This window comes from Castor canadensis, chromosome X, assembly GCF_047511655.1.
Source record: "Castor canadensis chromosome X, mCasCan1.hap1v2, whole genome shotgun sequence".
Classification (NCBI taxonomy): domain Eukaryota; kingdom Metazoa; phylum Chordata; class Mammalia; order Rodentia; family Castoridae; genus Castor; species Castor canadensis.
The window spans coordinates 94,821,880-94,833,878 of NC_133405.1; positions in this window are offsets into that span (position 1 = coordinate 94,821,880).

Sequence of the window (11,999 nt, forward strand, 5' to 3'; positions counted from 1 at the left end):
ACCGGCAAATAAGGAAGATTTTCCTGTTTTCCCTCTTAATTTTCTCATCTGTGAAATAGAAATAAATAACACAACTCACTTCTCACAGCTGTAAAAGGAACAGGTGAGAAAATGACATGAAAAATGTTTACCACAGGGCTTGGCACAGGGGAGAACATTCAATACATGTAGCTGTTATTAGAGAATAAATAGAGAAACTGGAAGTTCACTTTTGGGTATATGAATAATTAAGTTAGGTACACAAAAAAGGAAAGAAAATGGCTCTTAAAAATCTTCTCTAGTGTGCTGGGATGTAGTTCAGTGGTAGAGCACTTGCTTAGCATGTGTGAGGCCCTGGGTTTGATCCCAGCATCAAAAAAGAAAAGACAAAAAAATCTCCTCTAGTATACACCAGGTTTCAGTCTCACTTTCCTTTGTCAGCTCATGGAGCTGAATGGAATATGGGACCTCATATACCACAGCACCCCACTAGTGATGAAGTAAGTATAGGATAAACTCTTTCCATACTTAAATGACCAGCCTTAGGCAGTGAACATAGAAGCCTATCATTAAACTGGACAATGAAGAGATAAGAATTGCAAGACAGACCAGAGCTAATATACTAAACTCCAAGTCAGAACTCAAGATGTCTGTGTGCTGATATGAGACTATCCACAAGATGCAGAGAAGAATGTATGATGTGGTTCTATTTGTGAAAAAAGGAGGAAAAGGGCATCTATGTGTAACTAAATGTAAATGCACAGAATGTATCTGAAAGGATTTACAAGAAACTGTTAATAGGAGTTGCCCATGGGAAGAAGTGGATTGCTAGAAACAGATATGGGAGGGAAATTTAATTACATTTTCATTTTTATGCCATGGGTATTTAAGGTCTTTGGCAAATAAATTTTAAATTAACAACAAATTAGAGCCCATTATCCTTAAGGAGGATCTCGGGAAATTTAAGGATGTTTATTCAGTGTTGGTTACTGTATAAAAGCCCATAATTATTGATAGGTAATAGATGGATTAGAAAAGTAAGAGACAAGCAAAAGGACAGTTCTATGCTTAAGGGAAGGAATTTTTTCTGTCTTTAAGATCTTGGAAAGGGAATGGTTCAGATGATGGGCTTTGATGCTTCTCTTCAGAACAAAAGGCAATAATAGGAGAAAACTCTAGTCCAAGGGCTTAAGAATCATGTTCAGGACCACTTGAAGCATCTGGAGAGCAAACTACATCAAATGAATGAGACCAGGATCTTGACATTGAGTGACTAATAGTGATCCTCACAAGAAATGGGGCTGAAATGGATAGTGACAAAAGGCATTCCTGTAACAGAGTTTTCACACTTTTTTTGCTTATACATCTACTCCCAAACCATAGTTCTCTATTAAGGAGGGGGAAGAGGATGCCAAGTTAGGGGGTAAGAGAAGGATAAGAGGGTGGTAGGGAGGGTAGATATGATCTAAGGATGATATATGCATGTATGGAAATATCACAGTGAAACCCATTACTTTGTATAATTGAGTTAATAACTGTAATAAAAAGCATAGTTGTCCACAGTGGCTAATACTAGAATTACTTGGGAAGCTTTAAAAATCCTGGTGCCCCAGGTCATACCCCAAACCAATATGGGCAGAAACTCTGGAAGTGGGACCCAACCATCCATAAGTTTTGAAGCTACACAGTGTGAAGTTTTGAAACTCTAAAGTCAAGCCAAGCTCCTGATGTAGCTCAGTGGTAAAGTGCCTGCCTAGCATGCACAAGGCCCTGGGTTCAATTCCCAGCACCACCAAAAAATATATTAAAAAAAATTGTGTTCAAGCCAAGGCTGAGCAGCACTGCAGTTTTTTAAAATAAACTATATATGCCTTCATACATTTTTAAGCTGACATCTAAAAATTTCAAGATAAATTTAAATACAAAATATGTAAGTTTTGGTGCATCATAAATGTTCACATTTTAAAATAAGATTTTTACTTCACACTTAACTTTCACAAATGGAACCAAATACCACAGCAATGTGATACTCAGAAAGGAACATCCTTGAACAAAAATCTATCCACATATCTGACTATAACTCTTAAATACAGATTTCTTAAAGTACGATGATTATATCAAAGGACACACGAATTTCAAAAAATTAAATTTAGTAGCAAATTACTTTCTAGGCAAATCAGATCCCTACCAATATACCAGAAGATCATGAAACTATTCAGTGACATCCTCAAGAGTGTTAAGTATTAAAGGGTTTTTTTTTTTTTTTGCTATTTTAGCAAACATTTGGGGGCTAGTTTTTTTATTAAGACATAATTTAAATACCATAAAATTCACTCTTTTATTTTGAAGTACTGTATTCAATAGTTCAGATATTCACAAAATTGTATATTACTGCTATCTAGTTCCAGAACATTTTAATTTTTCTCTCTCTACCCTGTAAAACCCATATCTATCAGCAGTCTGTGCATGAATTTGTCTATTGTGAACACTTAATACAAATTGAATCCTGCAATGAGTTACTTTTTGGATCTGGCTCCTTTTATTCAGTGTAATATTTTCAAGATTTGTCCATGTTGTATCAGTACTTAATTCCTTTTTATGGCAAAATAATAACTCATTCTATGGATATATTATCTTTAGCCATCCTTCAGTTGATGAACCTTGTGGTTGTTTCCACCTTTCGACTACTGTAAATAGTGTTGCTATGAACATTTTGTAAAAGTTTTTGTTTGCCTATTTTCAATTTTGGGGAGGTATGTACCTAGGTTCAGAATTGCTAACATCATGTTAACTTACTGAGGGGATGTTTTACATAGCAGGAATACCATTTTGCGTCCCCAACAACAATATATGAGGAATCCAGTTTATCCTTCACATTCTAACGACAACATCTGTTATTTTGTTTTTTGCCTTTAAGAATATAGCCATCATAATGGATATGAAGTGGTTTTGATTTGCATTTCCCTAATAACTGATGATATTGAGCATCTTTTTATGTGCTTATTGGCCATATTTTTATTCTCTTTAGGAATGTCTAGTTAAGTACTTTGTTAATTATTTAATTGGGTATTTGTCTTTGTGTTGTTGAACTGTAAGAGTTAACTATATATTCTCAGATATATGATTTCCAGTTTTTCACACATTTTTGATTACCTTTTCACTTTCTTCATAATGTTCTTTTTTTTTTATTCATTTATTCACATGTGCGTACATTGTCTGGGTCATTCCCCCCCCCCCCGTCCCCCTCCCCCGCCCTCTCCCCCTCTCCCCCCTCGCTTCCAGGCAGAACCTGTTCTGCCCTTATCTTTAATTTTGTTGAAGAGAAGACATAATCATAATAAGGAAGACAAAGTGTTTTTGCTACTTGAGTTAAGGATAGCTATGCAGAGAGATTCCTAGCATTGCTTTATAATGTTCTTTCATGCACCAAAGCTTTTAATTCTTACAACGTCCAATTTTTCTGTCTTTTCTTGTTAAATGCTTTTGTTGTTATATCTAACCAAGGTCATGAGATTTACCTCATGTTTTCTTTTGACAGTTTTGTAGTTTTAGTTATTATATTTAAGTCTTTTATACAGTTTAAGGTAATTTACATATACAAGGTTCCAACTTCATAATGTTGTTATGTGGATATCCAGTTGTCTCAATACCCTTTATTAGTCATTTCCCTTTGTTGAAAAGACTCCGTCATTGAATCGTCTTGGCACCCTTACCAAAAATCAGTTGGATGTAGATACACGGATTTATTTCTGGACACTCGATTATATTCCATTGATCTAGATTTCCATCCCAATGTCAGTACCACACTGTTTTACATTTAAATTTTTTGATTGATACATAAATGTACATTGTGTTTTGATTCATGTTTATATACTATTTTGGTTCTTAATTTTTGAAATCAGAAAATTCTGAAACTTTTTTTTCATGTTTTGGCTACTCTGGATACCTTATAATTACACATGAATTCAGGGATCAGATTTTCCATTTCTGAAAAATGGCCATTGAGATTTTAATAATCACTGTATTGATTCTGTAGGTTGTTTTGGGAATTATTCACACAATAGAGTATTATTCTGTCATAAAAAAGAATGAAACTATGTTACTTATGGAAAATGAATTCAAGTGGAAATCATCAGGCTAAGTGAGATAAGCCAGACTCAAAAAGACAAATACCATGTTTTCTCTCATGTGGCATCGAGATCCAAAAACAAACAAACAAAAAGACATGAGTGTACAAGGGGAACCATTTGGGGATCAGAAAGTCAGGGAAGAAGAAATGGTGATGAGAGGTAAATGGTATCAAAATACATAGTATACATGCACAAGAATGTCATAATGGAATCCATTATTTTATTTAAAAAAGTTAAAAGACGAAAGTATTAAGAATAACTATAGCTACAATAAATTTCAATGAATGAACAATATAAAGTAGGTTATATGTGACATCAATAGTATAAAGTGTGAGGAGAGGAAGTAAAAGTGTAGAGTTTTGTATGCTATTGAAATAAAGTTGTTATCAGTTTAGAAAAGAGTGTTGTAAATTGCCTTATGTAATCCGCTTTGTAAAAAATATCTTTAGATAAAATATCAATGATGAAGAGAAAAAGGGTCAAAGCATACCATTATAAAAAAAAATTACTGAGAGCTGGCAGAGTGGCTCAAATGGTGAGAGCACTTGCCTAGCAAGCATGAATCCCTGAGTTCAAACCCCAGTGCTGCAAAAATAAAAAAAAAACAAGTCATAAAGGAAGACATGAGAAGAAAACATAAAAGAATTGCATAGTATTCAGGATACAATTTATAAAATATCAATACCAAGTCATTAATCAATTTCTTTAACTATAAATGAATTAAATCCTCCAATCAAAATACACAATGTGGATGTATTGATTTAAAAAACCCAGCTAACACCTGTAATCCTAACTACTCAGGAGACAGAGATCATGGTTGAAGACCAGCCTGGGCAAGTGGTTCTCAAGACCCTATCTCGAAAATACCCAATAACAACAAAAAAGGCTGTTGGAGTGGCTCAAGTGGTAGAGTGCCTGTCCAGCAACTGTGAGACACTGAATTCAAACCCCAGTTCTACCAGAAAAGTTAAAAAACCAAAGAGCAAGTTCCAACAGCAAGCTGCCTACACAATACTCCCTTTAGCTTTAAAGACACACATAGGCTAAAAGTCAATGGATCAAAAAATAAATTTCATACAAGTGATATAAAAAAGAGTAGGTGGCCAGGTGTGGTGGTGCATGTCTATAATCCAAGCACTCAAGAGGCTGAGGTAGGAGGCTTGTGAAATTGAGGCCAGTGTGAGCTACATAGCATGACCCTGCTTCAAAAAAAAAAAGACAGCAGGACAAACTGTATATTAGACAAACTTTTAGTCAAAATCTGTCACAAGATATGAGAGGTTATTGTGTAATGATAAAATGATAAAGGAGTCAATTCATCAGAAGGATGTAACAACTGTAAATTTATGCATACCCAAAGCTGAAGCACCTAGTTATACAAAATAAATAGTAATAGATCAGAAGAGAGAGATAGATAGCCATACAATAATAGAAGGGTACTTTACTACCCCATTTTCAACAATGGATAGGTTCTCCAGGCAGAAAAACAGTAAGGAATCATACTTCAGTAACACTGTAGTCCAAATGGTGCTAAGATATATATACATACACACACAGATATATATAATATTCCATCTAACAATAGCATAACAAACATTCTTAGTGCTCACAAAATATCCTACAGAATATAGCATATGTTGGGCCACAAGTCTTTTTTTTTTTACTGAAGATATATTTGTTGTACAGGGGTGATTCATTGTGACAATTCCAAATAGGCTTATATTGTACATTGGTTAGATGACCCCACTGTCTTTCCCCCTCAACCTCCTCCCCACCCTTCTTAAATCAGTTGTAAGAGGTTTCATTGTTCTAGTTCGTATAAGTATATGAAGTCCAGCCACCATATACCCTCACTTTAATTTTTAATCTCCTTCACTCACCCTCCACTGCCCACGAGTACCTCTCCCACACACACACTGTACCTATTTTGCACTCCTATCTTTAGTTATTAATTCCTAAGTCAATTTTCAAAGGGGTTTCTTGATGTATCCCTGCTGTGAGTATTCTTTACTTTGGTTTGTTCAACCTGTTCCATTACTCTCTCTTACTCCTTCCCTCTCCCCCCCATTATTCAATAGCATTCAATATGTATTGTGAGATCCTCTACTTTTACAGATGTTATATATTTCAATATTGTTGACACTATCATTCTCTTTTCCTTTCCCTCCTCCCCTGAGTTCCATAGAGTGGTTTTGCTATAACAAACATATTCTATATATTTTTGTATATGATCATGTTTGTTTTTATGTATACATTTATCTTTTGAATCTATCTTCCACATATGAGTGAAAATGTGGCTGTTGTCTTTGAGCCTGGCTTACTTCGCTTAACATGATGTCCTCCAATTGCATCCATTTGTCTTCAGACCACATGGTATCATTCTTTTTTATGGTGAATAAAACATATATATATACATATATCACATTTTCTTAATCCATTCATCAGTTGTAGGGCACCCAACAATGATACTTGGTATCATTTCAGACCACAGTGATATAAAACTAGAAATAAATAATAGGTTGAATTTTGGAAAATTGACAAATATGTGAAAATTAGATCAGACACTCTGAAAAACAAATGGATCAAAGAAAGAATCAAAATTATCATGAAATGAATGCAAGTGAAAACACAATGTACCAAAACTTAAAGAATGCAGCAAAATCAGTTCTAAGAGGGAAATTTGTAATGGTTACTGCCAACATTAAGAAACAGATCTTAAATAAGCAATACAACTTCACAACCTAAGGAAGTAGAAAAAGAACAAACAAAGCCAAAATCAGAAGAAATAAAATAGTAAAGAGTAGACATAAATAAAATAAAGACTAGAGAGAAATAGAAAAGATAAAAATGAGCACTGGGTTTTTCAAAAGATAAAATAAATGATAGACCACTAATGAAACTAACCAAGAAAAAGAAGGTCAAGTAAATAAAACTGAATGAAAGAGGAGACATCATAACTAAAATCACAGAAATGCAAAGGATCATGAGACAACTTAGTTGTATGCCAGAAAATAGATAACTTAGAATTAATTCCTAGACACATACAATTTGCTAACATTGAATCATGAAGAAATAGAAAATTTGAACAAACCGATAGAGTATGGAGATTGAATCAGAAATCAATAACCTCCCAAAAAAGAAAAGACCAGTTCTACATGGCTTTATGGATGAATTCTACCAAGCATTAAACAAATTAACAGGAGTCCTCAAATTCTTCCCAAAAGATGAAAAGGAGAAATACTTCCAAACTCATTCTACAAAACCTGCATCATCACATTCATACCAAAACCAGATAAGGATAGTAAATGAAAAGAAAATTTCAGAGACTGAAGAAGATGGTAGCTGAGTGACGTCACCTGGCATCTCTCAGGGATGCACCTTATTGAATACTATTCACCCTCCAAACTCTGAAAAACTACTAATGAAATCAGTGCTCCTGGCACAGTGAATTTGATTCCATCAGTATTCCAACGAGTTTGCCAACAATGGCAACAATGGGCACAGATCTGCACAGACAACGTGGTGCAGACCACTCACATGCCAAAAGTGATAGGAAATGAGCTGGATGAGAGAAGCTGCAGGTGGCAGAGATCTTTAGTTCAGCTGGTCTGGGCCTGTTGTGGAAAGAGAGGAAACCACACTAACTGCTTCACAGATACCTCTCCTCCCCCCACCATGAGATAAAAGACAATCCTGAGGAGAGTCCTACTTAGTAGTCACATCTCTATCCAGAAATTCTCCATGGTGTGGACCAAAGTGGCATGACCAGGGAGAGTGCCATCAAACTCAGAGCACAATTCAGCAGTCTCTGACCTGAAAGCCTAAGGGAGCCTGCATACAGAAAAACAGACTGTGAGTTGGTGGGGATCTGGGAGATGGAGCACACCACAAGACAGGAGTGATTGAGAATTGTGGGATTTAGTGCCTTCCCTATAATCAGAACTTTAAGTCTATCTTCCTACAGGGAAGGTTCAAAACAAGCACCATTCTGCAGAATTGACTCTAAACCAGGCTCCCCTAACTGGAAAAACAAGTTTGGACATGTTAAAAAAAAAAGCTAATCTTCCCCTCAGAGCAAAGAAGACAATATGGATTGCTTTTGAGGGGGTTTTGGTTGTGGTGTTGTCTTTGTCCTTTTTAGTTTTATATGTTTATGTTTGTTCTAGATATTTTTTGTTCTCTCTTTCTCACTTTCTTTTTAGTTCTCTTTCTGCCTTCCTTTTCTGCAGTGACTATATGTAAGCCACAACACAGACCTTTCCATGCTCAATCTACCAGATCTTTAAAGAATAAATACCAATACTCCTGAAGAATTTCCATGAAATAGAAAGGAAGGAGCACAACCAAATTCATTCTATGAAGTGACTATTACTCTCATTGGACAAAGATGAGAGAGAGAGAGAGAGAGAGAGAGAGAGAGAGAGGAGAGAGGGAGAGTGGGGGGGGGAGACAGAGGGAGAGAGAGAATGAATTATAGGCCAATCTCTTTAATGAACATAGATGCAAAAATTCTCAATAAAATACTGACAATCTGAATTCAATAGCACATCAAAAAGATCATACACCATGATCAAGTCAGTTTCATTCCAGGCATCCAGGATGGTTCAACAGATGCAAATTGATAAATGTAATACAGCACATAAACAGAAATGAGGACAAAAAACACACGAACATCTCAATAGATGCAGAAAAAGCCTTTGACAAAATTCAACAATCATACATTAGTAATCCAAGGGGGGATTTCATTGTAATTATTCCATACATTCATACAATGTACTTTGAACAAGTTCATCCATTCATCCTCTACATTATATTCCAATTCTCCTCTCCCTTTTTCAAAGTGGTTGGTTTCATTATGCTGTCTGTCTGTCTATCTATCTATCTATCTATCTATCTATAGCATATTTCTATCCTCCTTTTTAAAGAAAACAAATTAGACTATACTAAACTAGAAAATACCAGAGTATATCAAATGAAGTACAGTATGTTCTCTGAGCCTTTTCCCTCTCTCTTTGCAGGTGTGTGTGTGTGTGTGTGTGTGTTCTGATGTAAAATGTAGGTTCTTATACATGCCATGGTCAAACAATATGATTTCCTGTGTTCTAGTTACATGACTTGCATAGGTGGTAGAAAGAGAACAGATAAATAAAGAAGAGTTGGGAGAGACAGTGCAAAAACAATGTATAAGCCTTGGATTGTAGGGAGGAATTACTGAGAGTAAAGGAAGAGCTAAATATTATGAAATTTTTGTGCTGGGAAGTTATGATGACAGTGAACCTGCAAGAAAAAGTGGGGTATATGTTTGCATTCTACTAGACCTTTTATGACTCTCAGAATTGCAGCTCACCATTTGAATGACATTGATTTATATAAATTAATTCATCCTGTCTAGTCTCCGACATTCTCATGGCTAGAAAGGAAATTTTAATTTTCTGAAAGCACAGTACTCACAAAATCTCAGCCCTTCTTTACAACTTTCTGTGATTGTGTACTATGTGGACTATTTGAGATCATGGCTTTCATTACCCACTTCAACTTAGTAGAATATCTTTGTTGTCATAGGTGGGGTCTACCATGTTACACTGACTTCATTGATAATAAAAGCCTTGAATTTGGTGGTTGTTCTAGCAGAGAGTTTAAAATAATTTTGTTTTAAGAAAATATCCTGGAAGATCCAAGATGGTGACTAGGGTACAGAAGCAGACAGTGTGAGCTCTGTGAATGCTAAGATGCTGGGGCCACACTTGGCAAAAATAAAGCACCAAGGACAAAAAAAATTCAACAACCTGAACCCCTAGCCCATAGAAAGCTTCTCCATGCCACTTTACACTGAGAAAACAGGAGGGCTGCCATGGCCACCAGCCACCAGCTCCAAACCTGCTTGGAAGACAGTCAGCAGACCAAACAGGTGAGCACCAAGCATCATGTGGAATTCCCCTAGCCAACCCTGGTATAAACCAGCAGAGCTCCCTGGGCAGACTGACCCTCCCTGCAAAAAAACCTGAATAATAAACTATAAACTGAAAACTAGCACACAGCAAAGGGAACAGGAACTCTGAAAGCACACCAGAGAAGCGGGGAGGAGCAAGGAGCTGATCTCCACTTGAAATTTCAGGAAACAAAGACTGAAAAGGCAGGAGTGCTGACAGCAGGTGGGTGATAAGCCACTGCCTGAAATAGGGTAGGTAGGTCCACAAAGCTCATCTCCTGAGCCAGTGAGCAATATCCAAAGTCAAACAGCTCTGCAAAATTGAAAACCAAACAGGAAAACATCACACCACACTGACAGCAGGGGGCTGGCTGAAGGATCACTGACCTTGCGCCAGAGAAAGGGGGTGAGGCAAAGAAACAAGACCCCAGCAAACAAGCAGAGTGAAAACCCAACTCCAAAGCAGGACACCTGGCAGACTACAGAGCTGATTCTGGAACCTGAGGACAACACTCAAACTTAAACTGCCACACCTCACTAAGGGAGGAGCTGACCAAGCAGCTGCCGCTGAAAGAAGAGAAAAACAAAACAAAACAAAAAACTACCCAAACACCTGGCAACACTACGACAGAGCTTCAGCTTAAATGCCAACACCAGGACTGGATATGGGAGGAATAACACCAGAACTTAAACTAAGAATGAAATTCTATTGTTCCTGAACCTGGAATTTTGGTTCTGTTTGTTTTGTTTGTGTTTGTTTTTCATTTCTCCCTGTTGATTTCTTTGGGTTTTGTTGTTTTTTGTTTGTTTTTGTTAGTTTTACAATTGTGTATTAGTTAATACTATATTACACCCAGACAAGGGACAGAAATAGCACACACACATTTAGCTACAAACCCAATATAGCCACAAAACAAAATTAAACCAAGGGAAAGAAAACAGATGATTGAAACCACCAAGTAGCCTATTAAGAACATAGTTGCACAGTACCAAGTAGAGTGATGTGAAGACAAAAAACGGATGGAAACCATTCTTCCCCCCAAAATAATTTAATACAGGATTCAGAAGGAAATGAAGAAAACAGATACCCAATTCTGGATTCCAACAAAACAAAGATAAATGACAACAAGTAACCCAAAGATGTCCACAGGAACATCCTCAAAGATGAAATCCTGCAAGTAATCACTGACAATGTCATGGAGATGTTACTAGACATGGTTAACCAAAACGTAGAAGAGACACTCAAGAAATTTCAAGATGCCAAAAATAAAGAATACAAGAAGACACAGAAACAAATAAACTCATGAGAGCCCTAAATAAACACCAGAGTGAAACAGAGAACACTATAAATAGAGAGATAAATGAATTAAAGATGAAAATAGACAGTATTAAAGAAGAAGTGACTCATGATGTGGAAAACCTCAGGGAAAAGAATGAAACAGAAACACAAAACACAATGGAAGGCCACTACAGCAGACTAGAACAAGCCAAAGACAGAATCTCAGAACTTGAAGATAAAATGGAAATTAAAGGAAAAATTGAAGAGCTATTAGTCAAACAACTCAAGACCTAAGAAAAGGTATGCAAGAATTCAACAACTCCATCAGACCAAACCTGAGAATCATGGGAACTGAAGGAGAAGACATCCAAGCAAAAGGAATTTGTAATATATTCAATAAAACAACAACAGAAAATTTCCCAAATCTAGAGTAAGTTATGCCCATTCAGATACTGGAAGCCTCCAGGACACCAAACAGAATTGACTAAAATAGAACTACCTCACAACATATTACCATTAAACCAACAAGCACAGAGAATAGAGAAAGAACATTGAAGGCTGCAAGAGAGGAAAAACAAATAACATGCAAAGGTAAACACATCAAAATCACAGCAGATTTTAAAAAGCAAGAAGGGCATGGAGTGAGGTATTCCAGGCACTGAATGAAAATAACTTCAACCCT